At 43.3% G+C, this 24,317-nt stretch overlaps 1 protein-coding gene across 2 annotated transcripts in view; it reads right to left on the bottom strand.

Annotated features, from left to right (window-relative positions):
• LOC110502091 (interleukin-1 receptor type 1) overlaps positions 1-16,740 on the bottom strand; it is a 41,396-nt gene extending 24,656 nt beyond the window's left edge. Inside the window, exon 1 of one of the 2 annotated variants that reach the window (XM_090215928.1) lies at positions 16,381-16,740. The gene's annotated coding sequence lies outside the window, so the exon portion shown is untranslated. Of the gene's footprint in view, positions 1-6,085; positions 6,344-16,380 lie in introns of those variants that run through there. The other variant, XM_036959111.2, reaches the window with a different exon arrangement.
• Between the last annotated feature and the right edge of the window lie 7,577 nt (positions 16,741-24,317).

Here is a 24,317-nt window from a genome sequence, read left to right as displayed (position 1 = left end):
AGATGGATCCCGCTAAGGTCCAAGCTGTCATTGATTGGCCCGTCCCTAAGTCACGCGTCGAGCTGCAGCGCTTTCTCGGCTTCGCGAATTTCTATCGTCGTTTCATCCCTAATTTCGGTCAGGTGGCAGCTCCTCTCACAGCCCTTACTTCTGTCAAGACGTGCTTTAAGTGGTCCGTTTCCGCCCAGGGAGCTTTTGATCTCCTCAAGAATCGTTTTACATCCGCACCTATCCTTGTTACACCTGACGTCTCTAGACAGTTCGTTGTCGAGGTTGACGCGTCAGAGGTGGGCGTGGGAGCCATTCTTTCTCAGCGCTCCCTCTCTGACGACAAGGTCCACCCTTGCGCGTATTTTTCTCATCGCCTGTCGCCGTCGGAACGTAACTATGATGTGGGAAACCGCGAACTGCTCGCCATCCGCTTAGCCCTAGGCGAATGGCGACAGTGGTTGGAGGGGGCGACCGTTCCTTTTGTCGTTTGGACTGACCATAGGAACCTTGAGTACATCCGTTCTGCCAAACGACTTAATGCGCGTCAGGCTCGTTGGGCGCTGTTTTTCGCTCGTTTCGAGTTTGTGATTTCTTATCGTCCGGGCTCTAAGAACACCAAGCCTGATGCTTTATCTCGTCTCTTCAGTTCTTCAGTAGCCTCCACTGACCCCGAGGGGATTCTCCCTGAGGGGCGTGTTGTCGGGTTGACTGTCTGGGGAATTGAGAGGCAGGTAAAGCAAGCACTCACTCACACTCCGTCGCCGCGCGCTTGTCCTAGGAACCTTCTTTTCGTTCCCGTTCCTACTCGTCTGGCCGTTCTTCAGTGGGCTCACTCTGCCAAGTTAGCCAGCCACCCCGGCGTTCGGGGTACGCTTGCTTCCATTCGCCAGCGTTTTTGGTGGCCCACCCGGGAGCATGACACGTGTCGTTTCGTGGCTGCTTGTTCGGTCTGCGCGCAGACTAAGTCCGGTAACTCCCCTCCTGCCGGCCGTCTCAGACCGCTTCCCATTCCCTCTCGACCGTGGTCTCACATCGCCTTAGATTTTATCACCGGACTGCCTTCGTCAGCGGGGAAGACTGTTATTCTTACGGTTGTCGATAGGTTCTCTAAGGCGGCTCATTTTATTCCCCTTGCTAAGCTTCCTTCTGCTAAAGAAACGGCACAAATCATCATCGAGAATGTTTTCAGAATTCATGGCCTTCCGTCAGACGTCGTTTCGGACAGGGGTCCGCAATTCACGTCTCAATTTTGGAGGGAGTTTTGCCGTTTGATTGGGGCTTCCGTCAGTCTCTCTTCCGGCTTTCACCCCCAGTCTAACGGTCAAGCAGAACGGGCCAATCAGACTATTGGTCGCATCTTACGCAGTCTTTCTTTTCGCAACCCTGCGTCTTGGTCAGAACAGCTTCCCTGGGCAGAATACGCCCACAACTAGCTTCCTTCGTCTGCGACCGGGCTATCTCCTTTTCAGAGTAGCCTCGGGTACCAGCCTCCGCTGTTCTCGTCTCAGTTCGCCGAGTCCAGCGTCCCCTCCGCTCAGGCTTTTGTCCAACGTTGCGAGCGCACCTGGAAGAGAGTCAGGTCTGCACTTTGCCGTTATAGGGCGCAGACTGTGAGAGCCGCTAATAAGAGTAGAACTAAGAGTCCTAGATATTGTCGCGGTCAGAGAGTTTGGCTCTCCACTCAGAACCTTCCCCTTAAGACAGCTTCTCGCAAGTTGACCCCGCGGTTCATTGGTCCGTTCCGTATTTCTCAGATCATTAATCCTGTCGCAGTGCGACTTCTTCTTCCGCGATATCTTCGTCGCGTCCACCCGGTCTTCCATGTCTCCTGTGTTAAGCCCGTTCTTCGCGCCCCCGCTCGTCTTCCCCCCCCCCCCATCCTTGTCGAGGGCGCACCTATCTACAGGGTCCGTAAGATTTTGGACATGCGTCCTCGGGGCCGTGGTCATCAGTACCTAGTGGATTGGGAGGGGTACGGTCCTGAGGAAAGGAGTTGGGTTCCCTCTCGGGACGTGCTGGACCGTTCGCTGATCGATGATTTCCTCCGTTGCCGCCAGGTTTCCTCCTCGAGTGCGCCAGGAGGCGCTCGGTGAGTGGGGGGGTACTGTCATGTATTGTCATGTTGTGTCTTGTTCCTGTTCTTTCTCTTCACCCTGTCTCCCTCTGCTGGTCGTATTGGGTTGCCTTCTCTTCCCCTCCTTCCCCCAGCTGTTCCTTGTCTTCTCTAACTACCTCGTTCACCCTTTTCCCACCTGTTCCCTTTTTCCCTCTGATTGGGTCTCTATTTCTCTCTCTGTTCCTGCTTCTGTCTTTGTCAGATTCTCGTTTGAGTTTCTCATGCCAGAACCAAACTATCGTCGTGTTTGCTTCAACCTTGTCCTGTCCTGTCGGAATCTGCCTGTTCATCTGAGGCTACGTGTGATCAGGTACCTCTGTCCTCTACAACCCAGCTAATCTCCTCTGCTGCTAGAAGGGGAACTCTTCTGTGATTTCAGAAGGACTTTATGTTTCATTTGTCGCCCTCTCTGCGGGTTGTTTGTTTTCACATTAAAGGACTCTGTTTTTGTTAAACCACTTTTGGGTCCTCACTCACGTGCATAACACAATTACTCTTAAATACAAGTAAAACTAAATGCATGCTCTTCAACCGATCGCTACCTGCACCTACCCGCCTGTCCAACATCACTACTCTGGACGGCTCTGACTTAGAATACGTGGACAACTACAAATACTTAGGTGTCTGGTTAGACTGTAAACTCTCCTTCCAGACCCATATCAAACATCTCCAATCCAAAGTTAAATCTAGAATTGGCTTCCTATTTCGCAACAAAGCATCCTTCACTCATGCTGCCAAACATACCCTTGTAAAACTGACCATCCTACCAATCCTCGACTTTGCGATGTCATTTACAAAATAGCCTCCAAAATCCTACTCAACAAATTGGATGCAGTCTATCACAGTGCAATCCGTTTTGTCACCAAAGCCCCATATACTACCCACCATTGCGACCTGTACGCTCTCGTTGGCTGGCCCTCGCTTCATACTCGTCGCCAAACCCACTGGCTCCATGTCATCTACAAGACCCTGCTAGGTAAAGTCCCCCCTTATCTCAGCTCGCTGGTCACCATAGCATCCCCCACCTGTAGCACACGCTCCAGCAGGTATATCTCACTAGTCACCCCCAAAACCAATTATTTCTTTGGCCGCCTCTCCTTCCAGTTCTCTGCTGCCAATGACTGGAACGAACTACAAAAATCTCTGAAACTGGAAACACTTATCTCCCTCACTAGCTTTAAGCACCAACTGTCAGAGCAGCTCACAGATTACTGCACCTGTACATAGCCCACCTATAATTTAGCCCAAACAACTACCTCTTTCCCAACTTTCACCTAATTTGCTCACATTGTATATAGACTTGTTTATACTGTATTATTGACTGTATGTTTGTTTTACTCCATGTGTAACTCTGTGTCATTGTATCTGTCGAACTGCTTTGCTTTATCTTGGCCAGGTCGCAATTGTAAATGAGAACTTGTTCTCAACTTGCCTACCTGGTTAAATAAAGGTCAAATAAAAAATGTAAAAATAAAATATGCCATCCCATCTGATTTGTGCTTATTGGGACTATTATTTGTTTTTCAACAGGACAATAACCCAACACACCTCCAGGCTGTGTAAGGGCTATATGACCAAAAAGAGAGTGATGGAGTGTTGCATCAGATCACCTGACCTCAAACCAATTGAGATGGTTTAGGATGGACCGCAGAGTGAAGGAAAAGCAGCCAACAAGTGCTCAGCATATGTGGGAACTCCTTCAAGACGGTTGGAAAAGCATTCCAGGTGAAGCTGGTTGAGAGAATGCCAAGAGTGTGCAAAGCTGTCATCAAGGCAAAAGGGTGGCTACAGTACTTTGAAGAATCTAAATTCCAAAATATATTTTGATATGTTTTTATACTTTTTTGGATACTACATGATTCTATATTTGTTATTTCATAGTCATGATGTCTTCACTATTATTATACAATGTAGAAAATAGTGAAAATAAATAAAAACCCTTGAATGAGTAGATGTGTCCAAACTTGACTGGTAATGTGTGTATATATTCAGTGGGGAGAACAGGTATTTGATACACTGCCGATTTTGCAGGTTTTTCTACTTACAAAGCATGTAGAGGTCTGTAATTTTTATCATAGGTGCACTTCAACTGTGAGCGACTGAATCTAAAACAAAAATCCAGAAAATCACATTGTATGATTTTTAAGTAATTCATTTGCATTTTATTGCATGACATAAGTATTTGATCACCTACCAACCAGTAAGAATTCCGGCTCTCACAGACCTGTTAGTTTTTCTTTAAGAAGCCCTCCTGTTCTCCACTCATTACCTGTATTAACTGCACCTGTTTGAACTCGTTACCTGTATAAAAGACACCTGTCTACACAGTCAATCAAACAGACCCCAACCTCTCCACAATGGCCAAGATCAGAGAGCTGTGTAAGGACATCAGGGATAAAATTGTAGATCTGCACAAGGCTGAGACAGGCTACAGAACAATCGGCAAACAGCTTGGTGAGAAGGCAACAACTGTTGGCGCAATTATTAGAACATGGAAGAAGTTCAAGATGACGGTCAATCACCCTCGGTCTGGGGCTCCATGCAAGATCTCACCTTGTGGGGCATCAATGATCATGAGGAAGGTGAGGGATCAGCCCAGAACTACACGGCAGGACCTGGTCAATGACCTGAAGAGACCTGGGACCACAGTCTCAAAGAAAACCATTAGTAACACACTACGCCGTCATGTATTAAAATCCTGCAGCGCACGCAAGGTCCCCCTGCTCAAGCCAGCGCATGTCCAGGCCCGTCTGAAGTTTGCCCATGACCATCTGGATGATCCAGAGGAGGAATGGGAGAAGGTCATGTGGTCTGATGAGACAAAAATAGAGCTTTTTGGTCTAAACTCCACTCGCCGTGTTTGGAGGAAGAAGAAGGATGAGTACAACCCCAAGAACACCATCCCAACCGTGAAGCATGGAGGTGGAAACATCATTCTTTGGGGATGCTTTTCTGCAAAGGGGACAGGACGACTGCACCGTATTGAGGGGAGGATGGATGGGGCCATGTATCGCGAGATCTTGGCCAACAACCTCCTTCCCTCAATAAGAGCATTGAAGATGGATCATGGCTGGGTCTTCCAGCATGACAACGACCCGAAACACACAGCCAGGGCAACTAAGGGGTGGCTCCGTAAGAAGCATCTCAAGGTCCTGGAGTGACCTAGCCAGTCTCCAGACCTGAACCCAATAGAACATCTTTGGAGGGAGCTGAAAGTCCGTATTGCCCAGCGACAGCCCCGGAATCTGAAGGATCTGGAGAAGGTCTGTATGGAGGAGTGGGCCAAAATCCCTGCTGCAGTGTGTGCAAACCTGGTCAAGAACTACAGGAAATGTATGATCTCTGTAATTGCAAAAAGGTTTCTGTACCAAATATTAAGTTCTGCTTTTCTGATGTATCAAATACTTATGTCATGCAATAAAATGCAAATGAATTACTTAAAAATCATACAATGTGATTTTCTCGAATTTTCTCACAGTTGAAGTGTACCTATGATAAAAATGACAGACCTCTACATGCTTTGTAAGTAGGAAAACCTGCAAAATTGGCAAATACTTGTTCTCCCCACTGTATGTATATATATATATAAATGTAATCTATGGGCCAAATTCAGCCAGTGAGCCTCCAGTTTGGGAACCATGATATACACACACATTCACACGCATTACATACTCACACATAAGTAACACACATACCGACAACACAAACACAGCTATACCAACACAACACAAACACACACACACTTTTGCACTCATCATAGCTTAATCGTTGGGACCACAAACCTTCCTATAGACAGTCTGTTGTGTAAGCAAGGTTGGGTTCATGGCATAGCTGCTGGACCATTCTGGATAACGCTTTACTTTATTATCAGAACTAATTTGAAACATGCTGTTAATCCTTCCTAGTGGCTACATACACAAGCCCAAGTCTACCAATAGTTCGTAGTAACATTTGCAGTACCTATATGAATACATTTACCTTAGAGATTATAAACCCAAGATGCTCCTCTTCACTTCGTTTCACACGGAGGGGTTTCAGGTTCGCTGAAGTGTGATTTTAAGTTAAACTCTTTAGGTTGACAAGACAATGCTGTGGGTAGTTTTATTGAGGTGTGAATCCTCAGCTGGATATTTCCCCCATTGGATTTGAGAATCCAGTCCTAACCAAACAGAGGTACAGGAGTGAGACAGAAGATGTATGATACCCACACCTTTTAGGGGCCCTGCCTTCTCTCTTAGAGCTAGGAAGTGACTTTTACCTCAGAGATTCACAGCAACATCATGTAGATGCACTTCTTGGAACCTATTGTGCAGTCACAACCACAGGTGCACACAGACTCTTGCTCAAACACTTAGGTGTAGGGAAACTATGCAACCACCAACTTTCTCTTATTTTCGTCTCTTGTTTTGGTTTCATTTTAGTCTTGCTGATCTCAATGGAAGTAGGTGAACTTAAATGTATGAATCGAGCAATAGATAAAACACTAACCAAATAATGTTTGTATATGGGGCCTCCCGAGTGGTGCAGCAGTTTAAGGCACTGCATCGCTGTGCTACAGGCATCACTACAGATCCGGGTTTCATCCTGGGCTGTGTTGCAGCCGGCTGAGACCGGGAGACCCATGAGGCCGGCGCACAATTGCGCCAGAATCGTCCGGGGTAAGGGAGGGTTTGGCCGGCTGGGATGTCCTTGTCCCATCGCGCTCTCGCAACTTCCCTGGGGACATGCATGCTGACTTCAGCCGCCAGCTGTACGGCGTTTCCTCCAACAAATTGGTGTGGCTGGCTTCCTGGTTAAGCAAGCAGTGTGTCAAGAAGCAGTGCGGTTTGGCTGGGTAGTGCATAAGGCATAATGCTATGCTAGGCTATCGATAAACTTACACAAATGCTTGTCTTGCTTTGGCTGTAAAGCATATTTTCAAAATCTGAGATGACAGGGTGATTAACAAAAGGCTAAGCTGTGTTTGAATATATTTCACTTGTGATTTCATGAATATGAATATTTTCTAATAAGATTTTTTGTCCGTAGGCCTTATGCTACTTAGTGTCAGTTGATGACAATTCTCCCGGATCCGGGATGGGTAGTTACAAGAATGCAACCGCTGTGTCAGATTTCAAAAAAACTTTACGGAAAAACCATAATCTGAGATCGGCGCTCAGAGCCCAAACCAGCCAAAGAAATATCCGCCATTTTGGAGTCAACAGAAGTTAGAAAAAACACTATAAATATTAATTTACCTTTGGTAATCTTCATCAGAAGGCACTCCCAGGAATCCCAGTTCAACAATAAATTACTGATTTGTTCCATATAGTTCCATAAAGTCATTTAGCCACTTGTTGTTAGCGTGTTCAGCCCAGTAATCCATCTTCATGAGGCGCGAGCACTTCGTCCAGACAAAAACTCGAAAAGTTCCGTTACAGGTCGTAGAAGCAAGCCAAACGATGTATGGAATCAATCTTTAGGATGTTTTTAACATAAATCATCAATAAGTTGCCAACCGGAGAATTTCATTGTCTGAAGAAAAGCACTGGAACGAGAGCAAACTCTGTTGGGAGCGCGCGTCACAAGCCTGAGACACCCTGCCAGACCACTGACTCAAAGAGCTCTCATGAGCCCCTCCTTTGTAGTAGAATCCTCAAACCAGTTTCTAAAGACGGTTGACATCTAGTGGAAGCCCTAGGAAGTGCAACTTCATCCATATCTCACTGTGAATTCAATAGGGACTGGGTTGAAAATCGACCAACCTTAGATTTTTCACTTCCTGTTTGGATTTCTTCTCTGGTTTTTGCCTGCCATTTGAGTTCTGTTACACTCACAGACATCATTCAAACAGTTTTAGAAATTTCAGAGTGTGTTCTATCCAATACTAATAATACTATGCATATATTAGCATCTGGGACAGAGTAGGAGGCAGTTCACTCTTGGCATGCTATTCATCCAAAAGTGAAATGCTGCCCCCTATCCCAAAAAGGTTAAACCTCTATAGTCAATACACGGGCGTAAACCTCCATCCTTCTTCTTCACAAAAAAAAACCCGGAGGTAGGTGAAGTGGAAGGCCGAATGTATCCCTGTCCCAGAGATTCGGTGACATATGTTTCCATCGCCGTCGTTTCCTCCTGTGACAGAGGATACTAGTGACTCCTGGGAAGTGCTGCGTCTACCAGGAGATTTATCGCACAATCCACCCATCGATGGGGTGGTAGTTGAGTCGCCTTCTTTTTACAGAAGGCGAGAGACAAATCGGCATATTCAGGAGGGATGTGCATGGTGGAGACGTGGTTCGGACTCTCCACCGCTGTTGCCCCTATGGAAACACCTATACACCTCCCTAAACACTGCCGTGACCATCCCTTGAGAGCCTTCTGTTGCCACAAAATAGTGGGGTCACGATAAGCCAACCAGGGAAGCCCCAACACCACAGGAGAATCGATCAGTAAGAGACTAATTCTCTCCTTATGACCCTCTTGCGTTATCATACATAATGGAGCTGTGACCTCCCTAATCAGGCCCGACCCTAAAGGACGACTATCTAAGGAACGTACAGTGAAGGGAACATCAACAGGGACAATGGGGATCCCTAAACTAAGAGCAACCGAACGGTCAATAAAATTCCCAGCTGCGCCTGAATCTACTAGCGCCTTATGCTGGGAATGCGGGGAAAACTCAGGAAATGATATAGATATACACAAGTGCACAACAGAAAGCTCTGGGTGAGTTGGGTGCATACTCTCGCCTGCTGCCTCGACTTCCTGGGGGACTTATCCAGCACCGACCAGCAGTGTGTCCTCTGCAGCCACAGGTAGTACAAGAAACAGCCCCCCTTCCGGTCACCCTTAGAGCAGAACCTCCGAGCTCCATAGGTGTAGGATCGGAGGTGCTAGGAGATGGAATGGACGGACCCCGATCCGGACGTCCAAGGGTGGCCAACAGGTTATCCATCTGGAAGGATAAATCCACCAGCTGGTCGAGGGTAAGGGTGGTGTCCCTGCAGGCCAGCTCCCAACGAACATCCCCACGTAGAATACAACGGTAATGGTCGATCAGGGCCCTCTCATTCCATCCCATGCTAGCCAGGGTCCTGAAGTCCAGTGCGAATTCCTGTGCGCTCCTCATCCCCTGTCTGAGATGGAACAAGCGTTTCCCCGCCGCTCTCCCCTCAGGTGGATGATCGAAGACCGCCCGAAAGCGACGGAGGAAATCCTCATGGCGGACCGACGCTGCGTCTATACCTCCCCATTCAGCGTTGGCCCACTCAAGCGCTTTCCCCGACAGACAGGAGATGAGGGCGGACACACTCTCGTATCCCGAGGGAGTTGGGTGGACGGTCGCCAGGTAGAGCTCCAACTAGAGCAGGAACCCCTGGCACCCGGCAGCCATACCATCATATTAAACCATTTAAAGGCAATGCTACCAAATACTAATTGAGTGTATGTAAACTTCTGACCCACTGGTAATGAAAGAATGAAATGAAATAAATAAAAGCTGAAATAAATCATTATCTCTATTATTATTCTGCCATGTCACATTCTTAAAATAAATGTGGTGATCCTAACTGACCTAAGACAGGTAATTTTTACTAGGATTAAATGTCAGGAATTGTGAAAACCTGAGTTTAAATGTATTTGGCTAAGGTGTATGTAAACTTCCGACTTCAACGGTAGCTACTGCCATCAAGTTGTTGTTCTGTTAATATAACAATTTTGCCTATTCCACCAATTGCAGAATGCATACTGGCATTTGCGGGAAAGGGGAATCTGGAAAATATGTGGACATGGTGGACACATTTAAATGCAGCTGTAGACACATGACGTGTTCGGAATTCCATTCCAGAACTCCATGATCAGAATACAAAAACTACATTAACTGTCGAGTCTAGACACGGCCTCACAAGACTATGCATACACATTTAATACACCAGGCATCATCAACTAGATTTGAACGCAAGAATTCCAAATAGATGTGATATTTGACTAAAACAATAATTTGTATACAATCACATATTTATTATGCAAGGGAATTCAAATCACTTGGAGCTGATTTGCTGTTGTTCTTACAGTCTATTATATACAACAATTTATATACAGTACCAGTCAAAATTTGGACACACCTACTCATTCAAGGCTTTTTCTTTATTTTTTACTATGTTCTATATTGTAGAAAAAATAGTGAAGACATCAAAACTATGAAATAACACATGGAATCATGTAGTAACCAAAAAAGTGTTAAACAAATCAAAATATATTTTATATTTGAGATTCTTCAAAGTCGCCACCTTTTGCCTTGATGACAGCTCTGCACACTCTTGGCATTCTCTCAACCAACTTCATGAGGTAGTCACCTGGAATGCATTTCAATTAACAGGTGTCCCTTGTTAAAAGTTAATTTGTAGAATTTCTTTCCTTCTTAATGCGTTTGAGCCAATCAGTTGTGTTTTGACAACGCAAGGGTGGTATACAGAAGATAGCCCTATTTGGTAAAAGACCAAGTCCATATTATGGCAAGAACAGCTCAAATAAGCAAAGAGAAATGACAGTCCATTACTTTAAGACATGAAGGTCAGTCAATCTGGAACATTTCAAGAACTTTGAAAGTTTCTTAAAGTGCAGCCGCAAAAACCATCAAGCACTATGATGAAACTGGCTCTCATGAGGACCGCCACAGGAAAGGAAGCCTCAGAGTTATCCCAGATGCAGAGGATAAGTTCATTAGATTTACCAGCCTCAGAAATTACAGCCTAAATAATTGCTTCACAGAGTTCACGTAACAGACACATCTCAACATCAACTGTTCAGAGGACACTGCATGAATCAGGCATTCATGGTCGAATTGCTGCAAAGAAACCACTACTAAAGGACACCAATAATAAGAAGAGACTTGCTTGGGCCAAGAAACATGGGCAATGGACATTAGACCAGTGGAAATCTGTCCTTTGGTCTGATGAGTCCAAATGTGAGATTTTTGGTTCAAACAGCCATGTCTTTGTGAGACACAAAGTAGGTGAAGGAATGATCTCTGCATGTGTGGTTCCCACCGCGAAGCACTCCCAATTTTTCAGTTTTTGATTTGTTAAAAAAGTTTGAAATATCCAATAAATGTCGTTCCACTTCATGATAGTGTCCCACTTGTTGTTGATTCTTCACAAAAAAATACAGTTTTATATCTTTATGTTTGAAGCCTGAAATGTGGCAAAAGTTCGCAAAGTTCAAGGGGGCCGAATACTTTCGCAAGGCACTGTATATATATAAAACAATTAATCAATGGGCTAAATTCGGCCAGTGGGCCACCTGTTGGGGAACCAGGATATACACACACATTCACATACATTACATATGGACACATATGCAACACACACACGTATACCGACAACAACATACACACACACTTTTACACTCATTATATGCTGCTGCTACTCTGTTCATTATTTTACTCTTATTATTCTCTATCCTGATGTCTAGTCACTTTACCCTGCCTTCATGTTAATATCTAGCTCAATTACTCTGGGACATTGATCTGGTACCAGTACTCCCTGTATATAGCTTCATTGTAGGGATCACAACCCTTACCATAGTGAGAATGTTGTGGTAGCAAGGTGGGCCTCATGACATAGCTGCTGGACCATTCTGGATAACATTTTGCTCTATTATCAGAACTAACTTGAAACCTATTGTTATTCCTTCCTAATGGCCACATACATAATAAGCCCAAGTGTACCAATAGTTTGAAGTAACAATTGCAGTACCTATATGAATACATTTACCTTCTTAGAGATGATAAACCCAAGATGCTCCTCTTCACTTTGTTTCACACTGAGGGGTTTCAGGTTCGCTGAAGTGTGATTTTAAGTTAAACTCTAGGTTGACAAGACAATGCTGGAGGTTGTTTTCTTGAGGTGTAAAACCTCACCTGGATTTTCCCCTATTTGATTTGAGAATCCCCAGTCCTAACCAAACAGAGGTACAGGAGTGAGTCAGAAGATGTAGGATACCCCCGCCTTTTAGGGGCCCTGCCCTACTTCTGTCCTAGAGCTAGGAAGTGGCTTCTACCTCAAAGATTCACAGAAACATCATGTGAATGCACTTCTTGGAACCTATCGTGCAGTCACTCAATCATAGGTGCACATGGACTCTCGCTCAAACACAAACACACAGCGGTTAATACTCAGGTGGGTGGGGGGGAACTATGCAACGACCAACTTTCTCTTATTGTCATCTCTCATTTGTTTGATTTTAGCCTTGCTGATCTCAAGGGAATAGGTCAACTTAAATGTGTGAAACCAGCAATAGATCAAATACGACTCAAATTAAGTTTGTATATGGGATCTCCCTAGTGGCACAGCAGTTTAAGGCACTGCATCGCTGTGCTAGAGGCTTCACTACAGATCTGGGTTTGATCCCAGGCTGTTATGCAGCGGGCTGCGACTGGGAGACCCATGAGGCGGCGCCCAATTGGCCCAGTATCGTCCGGGTTAGGGGAGGGTTTGGCCAGCTGGGATGTCCTTGTCCCATCGCGCTATAGCTACTTCTTGTGGCAGCCGGGCGCATGCACGCTGACCTCGGTCACCAGCTGTACAGTGTTTCCTCTGAAACATTGGTGGGACTGGCTTCCGGGTTAAGCAAGCAGTGTGTCAAGAAGCAGTGCGGCTTCTCCCGAGTCAGTACGGGAGTTGCAGCGATGGGAAAAGAGCGTAACTACCAATTGGATATCCCAATAATTGGGGAGAAAGAGGGTAAAAAGTATGAGGGGGAAAAAAAGGTTTGTATATGCATTTGCATTTACTGGCACTTTTGGCATTTACTTATTTTACAAAAATAATTTTCAAATTCTTTCAGGAACCATAAAATGGTATTGGCTGTGGACATTTTATTTGACAAGACATGGATTTATGTAACGGAGATGCAGGGAGTCAGGAAGCAGGTGCAGTAGGTGAGTTTAATAATAAAGAACATGGAGAGATGGAAAACAAGAGTAGCGTCTGGACAAGAAAACAGAACCAATACTGCCTGATGAGTGAGGCTACAGAGTGCTAGGCAAAGAGGGAGTAATCAAGTTAGTGATGAAGTCCAGGTGTGCATAATGATGGGACGCAGATGCGCGTAATGATGGTTGCCAGGTGTGCGCAATGATGTATTGCCAGGACCGGTGTTTAGTAAACCAGCAACGTCGAGAACCAGAGCGGGAGTAGGTGTGACAATTTAACTCAATTATCCCAAAACACCTTCTGCATGATGTCATTACCATCTCATCATAAAACCTTTAATTTTAGTTTAAAGCTGAAAAAAAACAATGCTTTTTTAAACTATTTGGATTTGGTACTACAAAATTAAGAAATAATACATTTGATTCCTTAATCCATAAATATAGGCCTATGCCGGCTCTATTTCTAACATTTTTTACCTTCTGATGGTAATGACCTGGAAATCGTTATTACCTACACAGTGGTGCCAATCCCAGTGCCTGTAATGACAAATTGAACAATTTTGGGATTTAACTGCCAGGCCATAAGATTTACTTGGTTAAATTTTGATGAATTATCATTTGTTATCATTTGAACGAATTCCAACCACAACATAATGAAACATAATCTTTTAAATATAAGCAAATCTAGATGAGTTATAGCCGTTGCTGTAATGGCACAGAATATAATCTTATCTTGACATATTCAAAGTGACTTTTCTTGAAGGTGGTGGTAAATCCAGTAGAACGGGTGCTGAAGCGCGTAGTGTGTAAAATAATCTGTCCTTCGTTGCAACACTCACTACAGAGTTCCAAACTTCCACTGGGAGCAACGTTAGCACAATAAATGTTTGTCAGAAGCTTCATGAAATGGGTTTCCATGGCTGAGCAGCTGCACAAAAGACTAAGATCACCATGCGCAATGTCAAGAGTCGGCTGAAGTGGTGTAAAGTTCCCCACCATTGAACTCTGGAGCAGTGAAACGTGTTCTCTGGAGTGATGAATCACGCTTCCCCATCTGGCAGTCCAACAGAGAAACGCTACCTGCCCCAATGCATAGTGCCAGCTGTAAAGTTTGGTGGAGGAGGAATAGTGGTCTGGGACTGTTTTTCAAGATTCAGGTAGGCCCCTTAGTTCCACTGAAGAGACATCTTAATGCTACAGCATACAATGGCATTCTAGAAATGTCTGTGCTTTCAACTTTCATCATGACAATGCCCCCGTGCACAAAGCGAGGTCCATACAGAAATGGTTTGTTGAGATCGGTGTGGAAGAACTTGACTGGCCTGCACAGAGCCCTGACCTCAACCCCGTCGAACACCTTTAGGATGAATTGGAACGCTGACTGCGAGCCAGGCCTAATCGCCCAACATCAGCACCAGACCTCACTAATGCTCTTTTGGCTGAATGGAATCAAGTCCCTGCAGCAATGTTCCAACAAAGCCTGCCCAGAAACATATAGGCTGTTATAGCAGCAAAAGGGGGAACAACTCCTCATTAATGCCCATGATTTTGGAATTTGATGTTCGATGAGCAGGTGTCCACATACTTTTGGTCATGTAGTGTATGTTTGTGAAACATTGTTGCATTTAAACAAAAAATCTCCAGTTACTTTGTGTGCTAAATGTGAAATGTTTTTTGCAATGGGAAGTAATAGTTGTACATTTAGATCGGCCTAATGGTTGTACACTTAACCTAATGGTTGTGTTTTTGTATTGTTATGATTGGGACCTACTGGCTTATTATGTTCGAGTGAATTGACTGCTGTCTTTCCATCGGCCCTATTCAGTGGTGCAGTGGTGCCTGGAGAAGTGGGTCCTGTGAAGGAAAGGCGCCCTGTGTGGAAAAATCATATGTTTTCCTACATATTTTTCAGATTTTCACTCTCAAAATCACACTTTTTAAAAATAAAAAGTCCATAACAATGCTTTAACCACATCAGGACACCATTATTGAAGTCTGGGGAAAAATCAAAAATATTTTTGTGTGGGTGTAGTTTCCCTTTAATTCCTTTCAGAAAAACAAATTACCTCCCCATTGACACAACTCAGCATTATATCATTCTGTCAGGTAGACCTACATTGCAGTCAACATTTAATTGGAACGTTTTTGGGGGAAACCCTTTAGAAATGTTAATGCAAACAGTGCGTGGTGAATGGATTGCACATCACAAATAACCTACTAAACAAGACTAAGGACAAAACTTGTTCAATGCCTGATTTGCATACGTGTTGCCTTAGTTAGCATTTACTGGTAGATATAATACTTGGAAATGTATTTCCTATTTCCTACCTACCGGATACCGATGTGATTCTGCTGTGAGCTGCTCCATGCGACAACCAGTTAAGAGCTGAATGCTCTTGCTGCCTGCAAATGATATTTCACTGAAACTAGTTCATCAAGTATATTTTACATGCTTTGTGATTGTGTAGGCTACTTGGTGCATGATTTCTCTATTGTACTACATAATTAACAAGTCATATACCTCCACTACACTACTTTCATACGCAACAGAAGGGATTAAAACGTGAAAATGCAAAACAAGATAATGCGACTCACAAAAGAACGTAACAGAGAAGAACATCAAGGCAGTACAAAATACAATTAAAAAAACTCTAAATGTCACCTACCTGACTGAACCCTAGTCAACACTTTACTCAGAAGTCAACCACACACACCACTAAACACCCTCGAAAATTCCACTCCTGGGGTTGACACAGTTTACTTTTTTTAGCAGGTTACTCATGCAGGGCCACAGCTCTGCACGTTCTCTCTTTAATACGTGCATGGCCAATGCTTTTTACTCCATGATCATACAGTGTACTAACCGGCAGCAACAACTAACACATTCTTAGCATACATTAATGATATAGTCATAAATTAATGAAATACTGTATACCCATTGACTCTTATAGGATGTAGGATATATCTTATAGGAATCCCTCATGAGCTTAGTTCAACTGTTGTACACCATCAGAACCAAAATACAAGCTTGTTTTACTCCAATGTTTGTAAACAATGTAAATATCAACAAACACTGTATAGCCTCAAAACATGCCTAAAACTCAAATGTTCATATCATGGATGATCAGTGCTTGCATCGATAACTGTGTCCGGGAATTTGAGCGCTTACATTTCTCCAGGCCCATCCCTCAGACTGTTTCAATTAAGGATTCTAGCTTTAAAGTTACTTCTCTAGTTATCACTGGTTAAAGGTGCTACACATAGGATTTTTTTTGTATTGTAATTTCAGAAAATGTCAATAATATATCTGATGTAATAGTATGATGATACTGTTTCACAGTATAACTGTACTTACCCACCAGCGTTGTGATTGGCTGTGATATTAGCTTTTTGTTTTCTCCCGCCGGAGCGGCATCTGTGGGAAAGCTAATCTGACTTTGTGTCTATGTTATCTAGTGGAAATCGCTCTGGCAGTTCTTGGTTGCTAAATTCGACACTGTTTGCTTAATTTCAGTTTATGAGAGAAAAGATACAATGAATAGTGTAGGGAATCTATGCTAGCAGATACCCATTGACTTCCAGTCATTGCACTAATGCGAGTTAGCATTGGCTTGCAAAACTACCTCTAACTTCCTTCATACTGGACACATAAAAATTATATCCACAAGTTCTCTGGGGAAGTAGATAAAGGGCCTCATTGCCACAATCCGGAAGTATCATTTTAAAGCCTTCAGTGTGAATAAGGCTTTAGAGGGCCTCCAGGCAGAGCTAAATGGTGGGGGCTACTTAAAGAGCCAGTACAATTGAGACACAACATGAGCCCCATGGTGGAGTTGCTTCTCCGTGAGGACCACAAACCTTACTGAAGACATTGTGTTGTGGTAGCCAGGTGGACATGACATACAGTGCATTCAGAAAGTATTCAGACTCCTTGACTTTTGCCACATTTTGCCACATACCCCATAACGACAAAGCAAAAACAGGTTTTTAGTAATGTTTGCACATTTATTAAACTGACATTTTTTTTGCAGACCTCCACATGTCTCTTTCATCCTTGGGAGTAATTTCCAAATGCCTGAAGGCACCACGTTCATCTGTACAAACAATGTATAAACACCATGGGACCATGCAGCCGTCATACGGCTCAGGAAGGAGGCGCATTCTGTCTCCTAGAGATGAACGTACTTTGGTGCGAAAAGTGCAAATCAATCCCAGAACAACAGCAAAGGGCCTTGTGAAGATGCTGGAGGAAACAGGTACACAAGTATCTATATCCACAGTAAAATTAGTCCTATATCGACATAACCTGAAAAGCCGCTCAGCAAGGAAGAAGCCACTGATCCAAAATCGCTATATAAAAGCCAGACTACGGTTTGCATGGGGACAAAGATCATACTTTTTGGAGAAATGTCCTCTAGTCTGATGAAACAAAAATAGAACTGTTTGGCCATAATGACCATTGTTATGTTAGGAGGAAAAAGGGGGAGGCTTGCAACCCGAAGAACACCATTCCAACCGTGAAGCATGGGGGTAGCAGCATCATGTTGTGGGGGTGCTTTGCTGCAGGAGGGACTGGTGCACTTCACAAAATAGATGGCATCATGAGGGATGGAAAATTATGTGGATATATTGAAGCAACATCTCAAGACATCGGTCAGGAAGTTAAAGCTTGGTCACAAATGGGTCTTCCAAATGGACAATGACCCCAAGCATTCTTGTGTTGTGGCAAAATGGCTTAAGGACAACAAGGTCAAGGTATTGAAGTGGCCATCACAAAGCCCTGACCTCCAGTGGAAAATACAGAGGGAAAGGGTTGATAATCTTCTCTACTATTGCCGTGATTGTGTCAGTGTAATGTCACTCAATGGGGACACTACATCACCACAAAATCTACATGGAGAGCTTGAAATTTTAAGCCCTCTTGGGTGCTGCCATAGATTTACATTAGAAGTCCCCATCCAAAAGACTCAAGGTCATTGGTCACAGATAAAATTACGTCAAATCACATTACAGCTACCGTAGCTTTGATTGGACTGATCATGTCAACGTCATACTTTCAAAATCTTAGCTAGCAAGCTAGACAAGCAGTCATCATCGTGAATCACGTTGACAATCTACTGGCAAATCCTTTTCCATCCTTGTCATATGAAGAGAAATCGTGGATAAACATATCAGTGCTAATCGGCCAATTAACATAAACATTACACAACAAGTTGGAAATCGCAAATTCAACAATGAGTGGTTTGGAAGGAATAATTTACTAACTACAAGCGTTGAAAAGCAATCCCTATTTTGCTTCCCCTGCCTGCCTGCCATTCGGTGGAGAGGGTGTGTGGTCCAAGTCTGAGTTTAAGGCTTTTCCAAGCTTAAAATGATAAACATTCACATGCAACACCATGGGCCAGAAAAGGTTGAATACGTTGGCCATGCTGTCATGCCAGCATGACATCTGCCGTGCTCAAAACAACTGGGAACTCAGAAAAAATGAGCTCCGACTGGGAAAATACGTTTTGAACGGTCATACAACTCGGAATTCCAAAACGGGAACTCGGGCCTCTTTCTAGAGTTCCCAGTTGTTTTGAAAGCACCATAAATCCAGAGAATGTCAGAACTTGATGACAAAGTTTCATGGCAAAATTTGCCCACAAGAAGGACCGCCGCGCCACATTCCTGTTCAAGTGGGCATAGCATAACTGTGAGTCCAAAAATTTATTGTATGCTGCTGCATAAATTATGTAATATGCCAGGGAGATATGTCTACTGTATCTAAGACAGTCATTCTAAGTGTATGTTGTGTAATAAGCTGTTAGTAACCCATGTACCTCACCCTAACAATTTTGTCTCTTTCTCCCTCATAACTTAGCCTACTGTTCTGACTTGGTAACTGCTGGACGATTCTAAAATCTATAAAGCATTACTCATTTATCAGAACTAACTTTAAACCTGCTGTCAATCCTTCCTAATGGTTATCTTCATGCTACATATTAAGCCTAAGTGTACCAACAGTTTGCAGTAACAATTACAATACTTCCATGAATCTATGTATCTTCTTGGAGATGATAAACCCAAGGTGCTCCTCAGGTTGACTGAAGTGTGATTTTAAGGAAGATTCTTCACTTTGACAAGACAATGCTGGAGAATGTTTTCTTCAGGTGTGAAACAACCTCAGCTGGATTTTCCCCCATTGGATTGTAGAATCTCCAGTACTCCTAGCCACACTTTCTTTGAAATGGCCTATGATCACATTGGATTACAGTAAAGCAGGTTACCAGTCACAGCCAGTCCTACCTGTATGTAAACTAGACATAACAGAAGAGCTTGGATGGAGCTTGGAGCTTCTCCAAACCGACACACCATTTCTGGGAAGTGTCTGGGAAGTTTCAGGACTGTGCTTTAATAAATTATTTAAGCTATTCGGCTCACCATTTATAAAACATTTAACAATAAATGTCAGTAAGCTGTTCATAAATACCTGCATTCATAAAAATTTGTTTAAAATGTATTGATTATCTCAATTCTGAAAATATATTCTTTCAACAATCCTGAATAAATAAAGGAACATTTAGGTGGGAAATTGTTTTAAGTAGATAAAGACATTAAATAAATTATATAGAATGTACTGGGCACTCTTTATTAAAGCTCTCTCACAGATGTGGTGTGTACAGTCGTGGCCAAAAGTTTTGAGAAATTTTAAATTTTCACAAAGTCTGCTGCCTCAGTTTGTATGATGGCAATTTGCATATACTCCAGAATGTTTTTAAGAGTGATCAGATGAATTGCAATTAATTGCAAAGTCCCTCTTTGCCATGCAAATGAACTGAATCCCCCAAAAATATTTCCACTGCATTTCAGCCCTGCCACAAAAGGACAAGCTGACATTATGTCAGTGATTCTCTCGTTAACACAGTTGTTGACATGTGTGTTGACATGGACAAGGCTAGAGATCACTCTGTCACACTGATTGAGTTTGAATAACAGACTGGAAGCTTCAAAAGGAGGGTGGTGCTTGGAATATTTGTTCTTCCTCTGTCAACCATAGTTACCTGCAAGGATACATGTGCCGTCATCATTGCTTTGCACAAAAAGGGCTTCACAGGCAAGGATATTGCTGCCAGTAAGATTGCACCTAAATCAACCATTTATCGGATCATCAAGATCTTCAAGGAGAGCGGTTCAATTGTTGTGAAGAAGGCTTCAGGGCGCCCAAGAAAGTCCAGCAAGTGCCAGGACCTTCTCCTAAAGTTTATTCAGCTGCGGGATCAGGGCACAGAGCTTGCTCAGGAATGGCAGCAGGCAGGTGTGATTGTATCTGCACGCACAGTGAGGTGAAGACTTTTGTAGGATAGCCTGGTGTCAAGAAGGGCAGCAAAGAAGCCACTTCTCTCCAGGAAAAAGATCAGGGACAGACTGATATTCTGCAAAAGGTACAGGGATTGGTCTACTGAGGACTGGGGAAAAGTCATTTTCTCTGATGAATCCACTTTCTGATTGTTTGGGGCATCCGGAAAAAAGCTTGTCCGGAGAAGACAAGGTGAGCGATACCATCAGTCCTGTGTCATGCCAACAGTAAAGCATCCTGACACCATTCATGTGTGGGGTTGCTTCTCAGCCAAGGGTGTGGGCTCACTCACAATTTTGCCTAAGAACACAGCCATGAATAAAGAATGGTACCAACACATCCTCCGAGAGCAACTTCTCCCAACCATTCAGGAACAGTTTGGTGACGAACAATGCCTTTTCCAGCATGATGGAGCACCTTGCCATAAGGCAAAAGTGATAACTAAGTAGCTCGGGGAACAAAACATCGATATTTTGGGTCCATGGCCAGGAAACTCCCCAGACCTTAATCCCATTGAGAACTTGTGGTCACTCCTCAAGAGGCAGGTGGACAAACAAAACCCCACAAATTCTGACAAACTCCAAGCATTGATTATGCAAGAATGGGCTGCCGTCAGTCAGGATGTGGCCCAGAAGTTAATTGACAGCATGCCAGGACAGATTGCAGAGGTCTTGAAAAAGAAGGGTCAACACTGCAAATGTTGACTGTTTGCATCAACTTCATGTAATTGTCAATAAAAGCCTTGGACACTTATGAAATGTAATTATACTTCAGTATTCCATAGTAACATCTGACAAAAATATCTAAAGACACTGAAGCAGCAAACTTTGTGGAAATTAATATTTGTCTTTCTCAAAACTTTTGGCCACGACTGTATGTACAACTGATTTTTTAAAAACAGGTAAAAATTGCACCTTATGGAACAGCAGGGACTGTGAAGAGATACACACGAAGGTACAGACACACGCATATGCATACATTGTAAAATTGTTGTATGGTGGTATTATACATTTTGTATTGTACATTTTGTGTTGTAGATACAGTGGGGCAAAAAAGTATTTAGTCAGCCACCAATTGTGCATGTTCTTCCACTTAAAAAGATGAGAGGCCTGTAATTTTCATCGTAGGTACACTTCAACTATGACAGACAAAAGGAGAAAAAAAAATCCAGAAAATCACATTGTATGATTTTTAATGAATTTATTTGCAAATTATGATGGAAAATAAGTATTTGGTCAATAACAAAAGGTTATCTCAATACTTTGTTATATACCCTTTGTTGGCAATGACAGAGGTCAAATGTTTTCTGTAAGTCTTCATAAGATTTTCACACACTGTTGCTGGTATTTTTGCCCATTCCTCCATGCAGATCTCCTCTAGAGCAGTGATGTTTTGGGGCTGTTGCTGGGCAACACGGACTTTCAACTCCCTCCAAAGATTTTCTATGGGGTTGAGATCTGGAGACTGGCTAGGCCACTCCAGGACCTTGAAATGCTTCTTACGAAGCCACTCCTTCATTGCCCGGGCGGTGTGTTTGGGATAATTGTCATGCTGAAAGACCCAGCCACGTTCCATCTTCAATGCCCTTGCTGATTGAAGGTTTTCACTCAAAATCTCACGATACATGGCCCCATTCATTCTTTCCTTTATCAGTCGTCCTGGTCCCTTTGCAGAAAAACAGACCCAAAGCATGATGTTTCCACCCCCATGCTTCACAGTAGGTATGGTATTCTTTGGATGCAACTCAGCATTCTTTGTCCTCCAAACACGACGAGTTGAGTTTTTCCAAAAAGTTATATTTTGGTTTCATCTGACCATATGACATTCACTCAATCTTCTTCTGGATCATCCAAATGCTCTCTAGCAAACTTCAGACGGGCCTGGACATGTACTGGCTTAAGCAGGGGGACACGTCTGGCACAGCAGGATTTGAGTCCCTAGCGGCGTAGTGTGTTACTGATGGTAGGCTTTGTTACTTTGGTCCCAGCTCTCTGCAGGTCATTCACTAGGTGGTTCTGGGATTTTTGCTCACCGTTCTTGTGATCATTTTGAGGTAAGATCTTGTGTGGAGCAGATCGAGGGAGATTACCAGTGGTCTTGTATGTCTTCCATTTCCGAATAATTGCTCCCACAGTTGATTTCTTCAAACCAAGCTGCTTACCTATTGCAGATTCAGTCTTCCCAGCCTGGTGCAGGTCTACAATTTTGTTTCTGGTGTCCTTTGACAGCTCTTTGGTCTTGGCCATAGTGGAGTTTGGAGTGTGACTGTTTGAGGTTGTGGACAGGTGTCTTTTATACTGATAACAAGTTCAAACAGGTGCCATTAATACAGGTAACAAGTGGAGGACAGAGGAGCCTCTTAAAGAAGAAGTTACAGGTCTGTGAGAGCCAGAAATCTTGCTTGTTTGTAGGTGACCAAATACTTATTTTCCACCATAATTTGCAAATAAATTCATAAAAAATCCTACAATGTGATTTTCTGGATTTTTTTGTCTCATTTTGTCTGTCATAGTTGAAGTGTACCTATGATGAAAATTACAGGCCTCTCTCATCTTTTTAAGTGGGAGAACTTGCACAATTGGTGGCTGACTAAATACTTTTTTGCCCCACTGTATGTAGTGGTGTAATAATGTATATGGTGTACTGTTATCTTTTGTTTTATATGTAATGTAAGTGCTTTTATGTGTTTGGAACCAAGGAGTGGCTGCTGCCTTGGAGGCAGCAAATTGGGATCCCTGATAAATACAAATACAAATCCTCAAAAAGGTGCTACAGGAGGGTAGTGCGTACGGCCCAGTACATCACTGGGGCCAAGCTTCCTGCCATCGAGGACCTTTATACCAGGCAGTGTCAGAGGAAGGCTCTAAAAATGGCCAAAGACTCCAGCCACCCTAGTCATAGACTGTTCTCTCTGCTACCAAACGGCAAGCGGTACCAGAGCGCCAAGTCTAGGTCAAAAAGGCTTCTTAACAGCTTCTTACCTGTTATTTTTCTTGAAACTACATTGTTGGTTAAGGGCTTATAAATAAGAATTTCATGATAAGGTCTATTGTATATTTTCCCAACTTCAGTTTTATTAACTGCTCTGTATTAGTAGTAATGGTAGTTGTAGTGGTAGTAGTAGACTAAGACAGTGGGTATAACAGCTTACATAAGTGATTTTCCTCTTCCCTTTGATATCTTCTGACATCATCACGTTTACTTTATGAACATGCATGTTATACTGTCACACTGAGTAAAATAAAACAGCAGATTGAGAAATTCAGTTCCCTTACACACCGGAAAGATGCAATAGAATTCAAGACAACAGTGATTTAAGAACGGAGGACTTTTATGGGAGGAGCTATAAGAGGACAGGCTCGTAATGTCTGGAATGGAATTAATGGAACAGAGTCAAACATGGTTTCCATATGTTTGATACCCTTCCATTAATGCCATTACAATGAGCCTGTCCTATAGCTCCTCCCACCAGCCTCCTCTGTTTGAGGAGTATTGTGTATGTGGATTACTGCAAATTCAACTTAACTCCCTTAGCTGTGTGTGTCCATGTGCGTGCGTACGTGAGACCATGTGCATGTCCACATGGTGAGTAAACTGTTTTTTTTCTTCTTTTTTTCAGTATCATACGTCCATCAAATCCCCCAGGATCCTTGGCAGGTGAATGACCACACACACACAGTGCCTTCGAAAAGTATTCAGACCCATTGACTATTTCCAAATTTTGTTACGTTACAGACTTCTAAAATTGATTAAATAGAAAAAAATCCTCAGTAATCTACACATAAACCTGTTTTTGCTTTGTCAGAAGATGTCAAAGGGAAGATGAAAATAACATGTGTAAACTGTTATACCCACTGTCTTAGTCTACTACTACCACTACTACTAATGCAGAGCAGTTAATTAAACTGAAGCTGGGAAAATATAATAACAAACTGTCTCAATTCCCTCAGATT

The sequence above is a fragment of the Oncorhynchus mykiss genome, chromosome 22 (genome assembly GCF_057628025.1).
Source record: "Oncorhynchus mykiss isolate SJ-2025 chromosome 22, ASM5762802v1, whole genome shotgun sequence".
Lineage (NCBI taxonomy): Eukaryota > Metazoa > Chordata > Actinopteri > Salmoniformes > Salmonidae > Oncorhynchus > Oncorhynchus mykiss.
The sequence above is the reverse complement of the archived record's forward strand: the minus strand, read 5'-3'. Positions and strand labels throughout refer to the sequence as shown.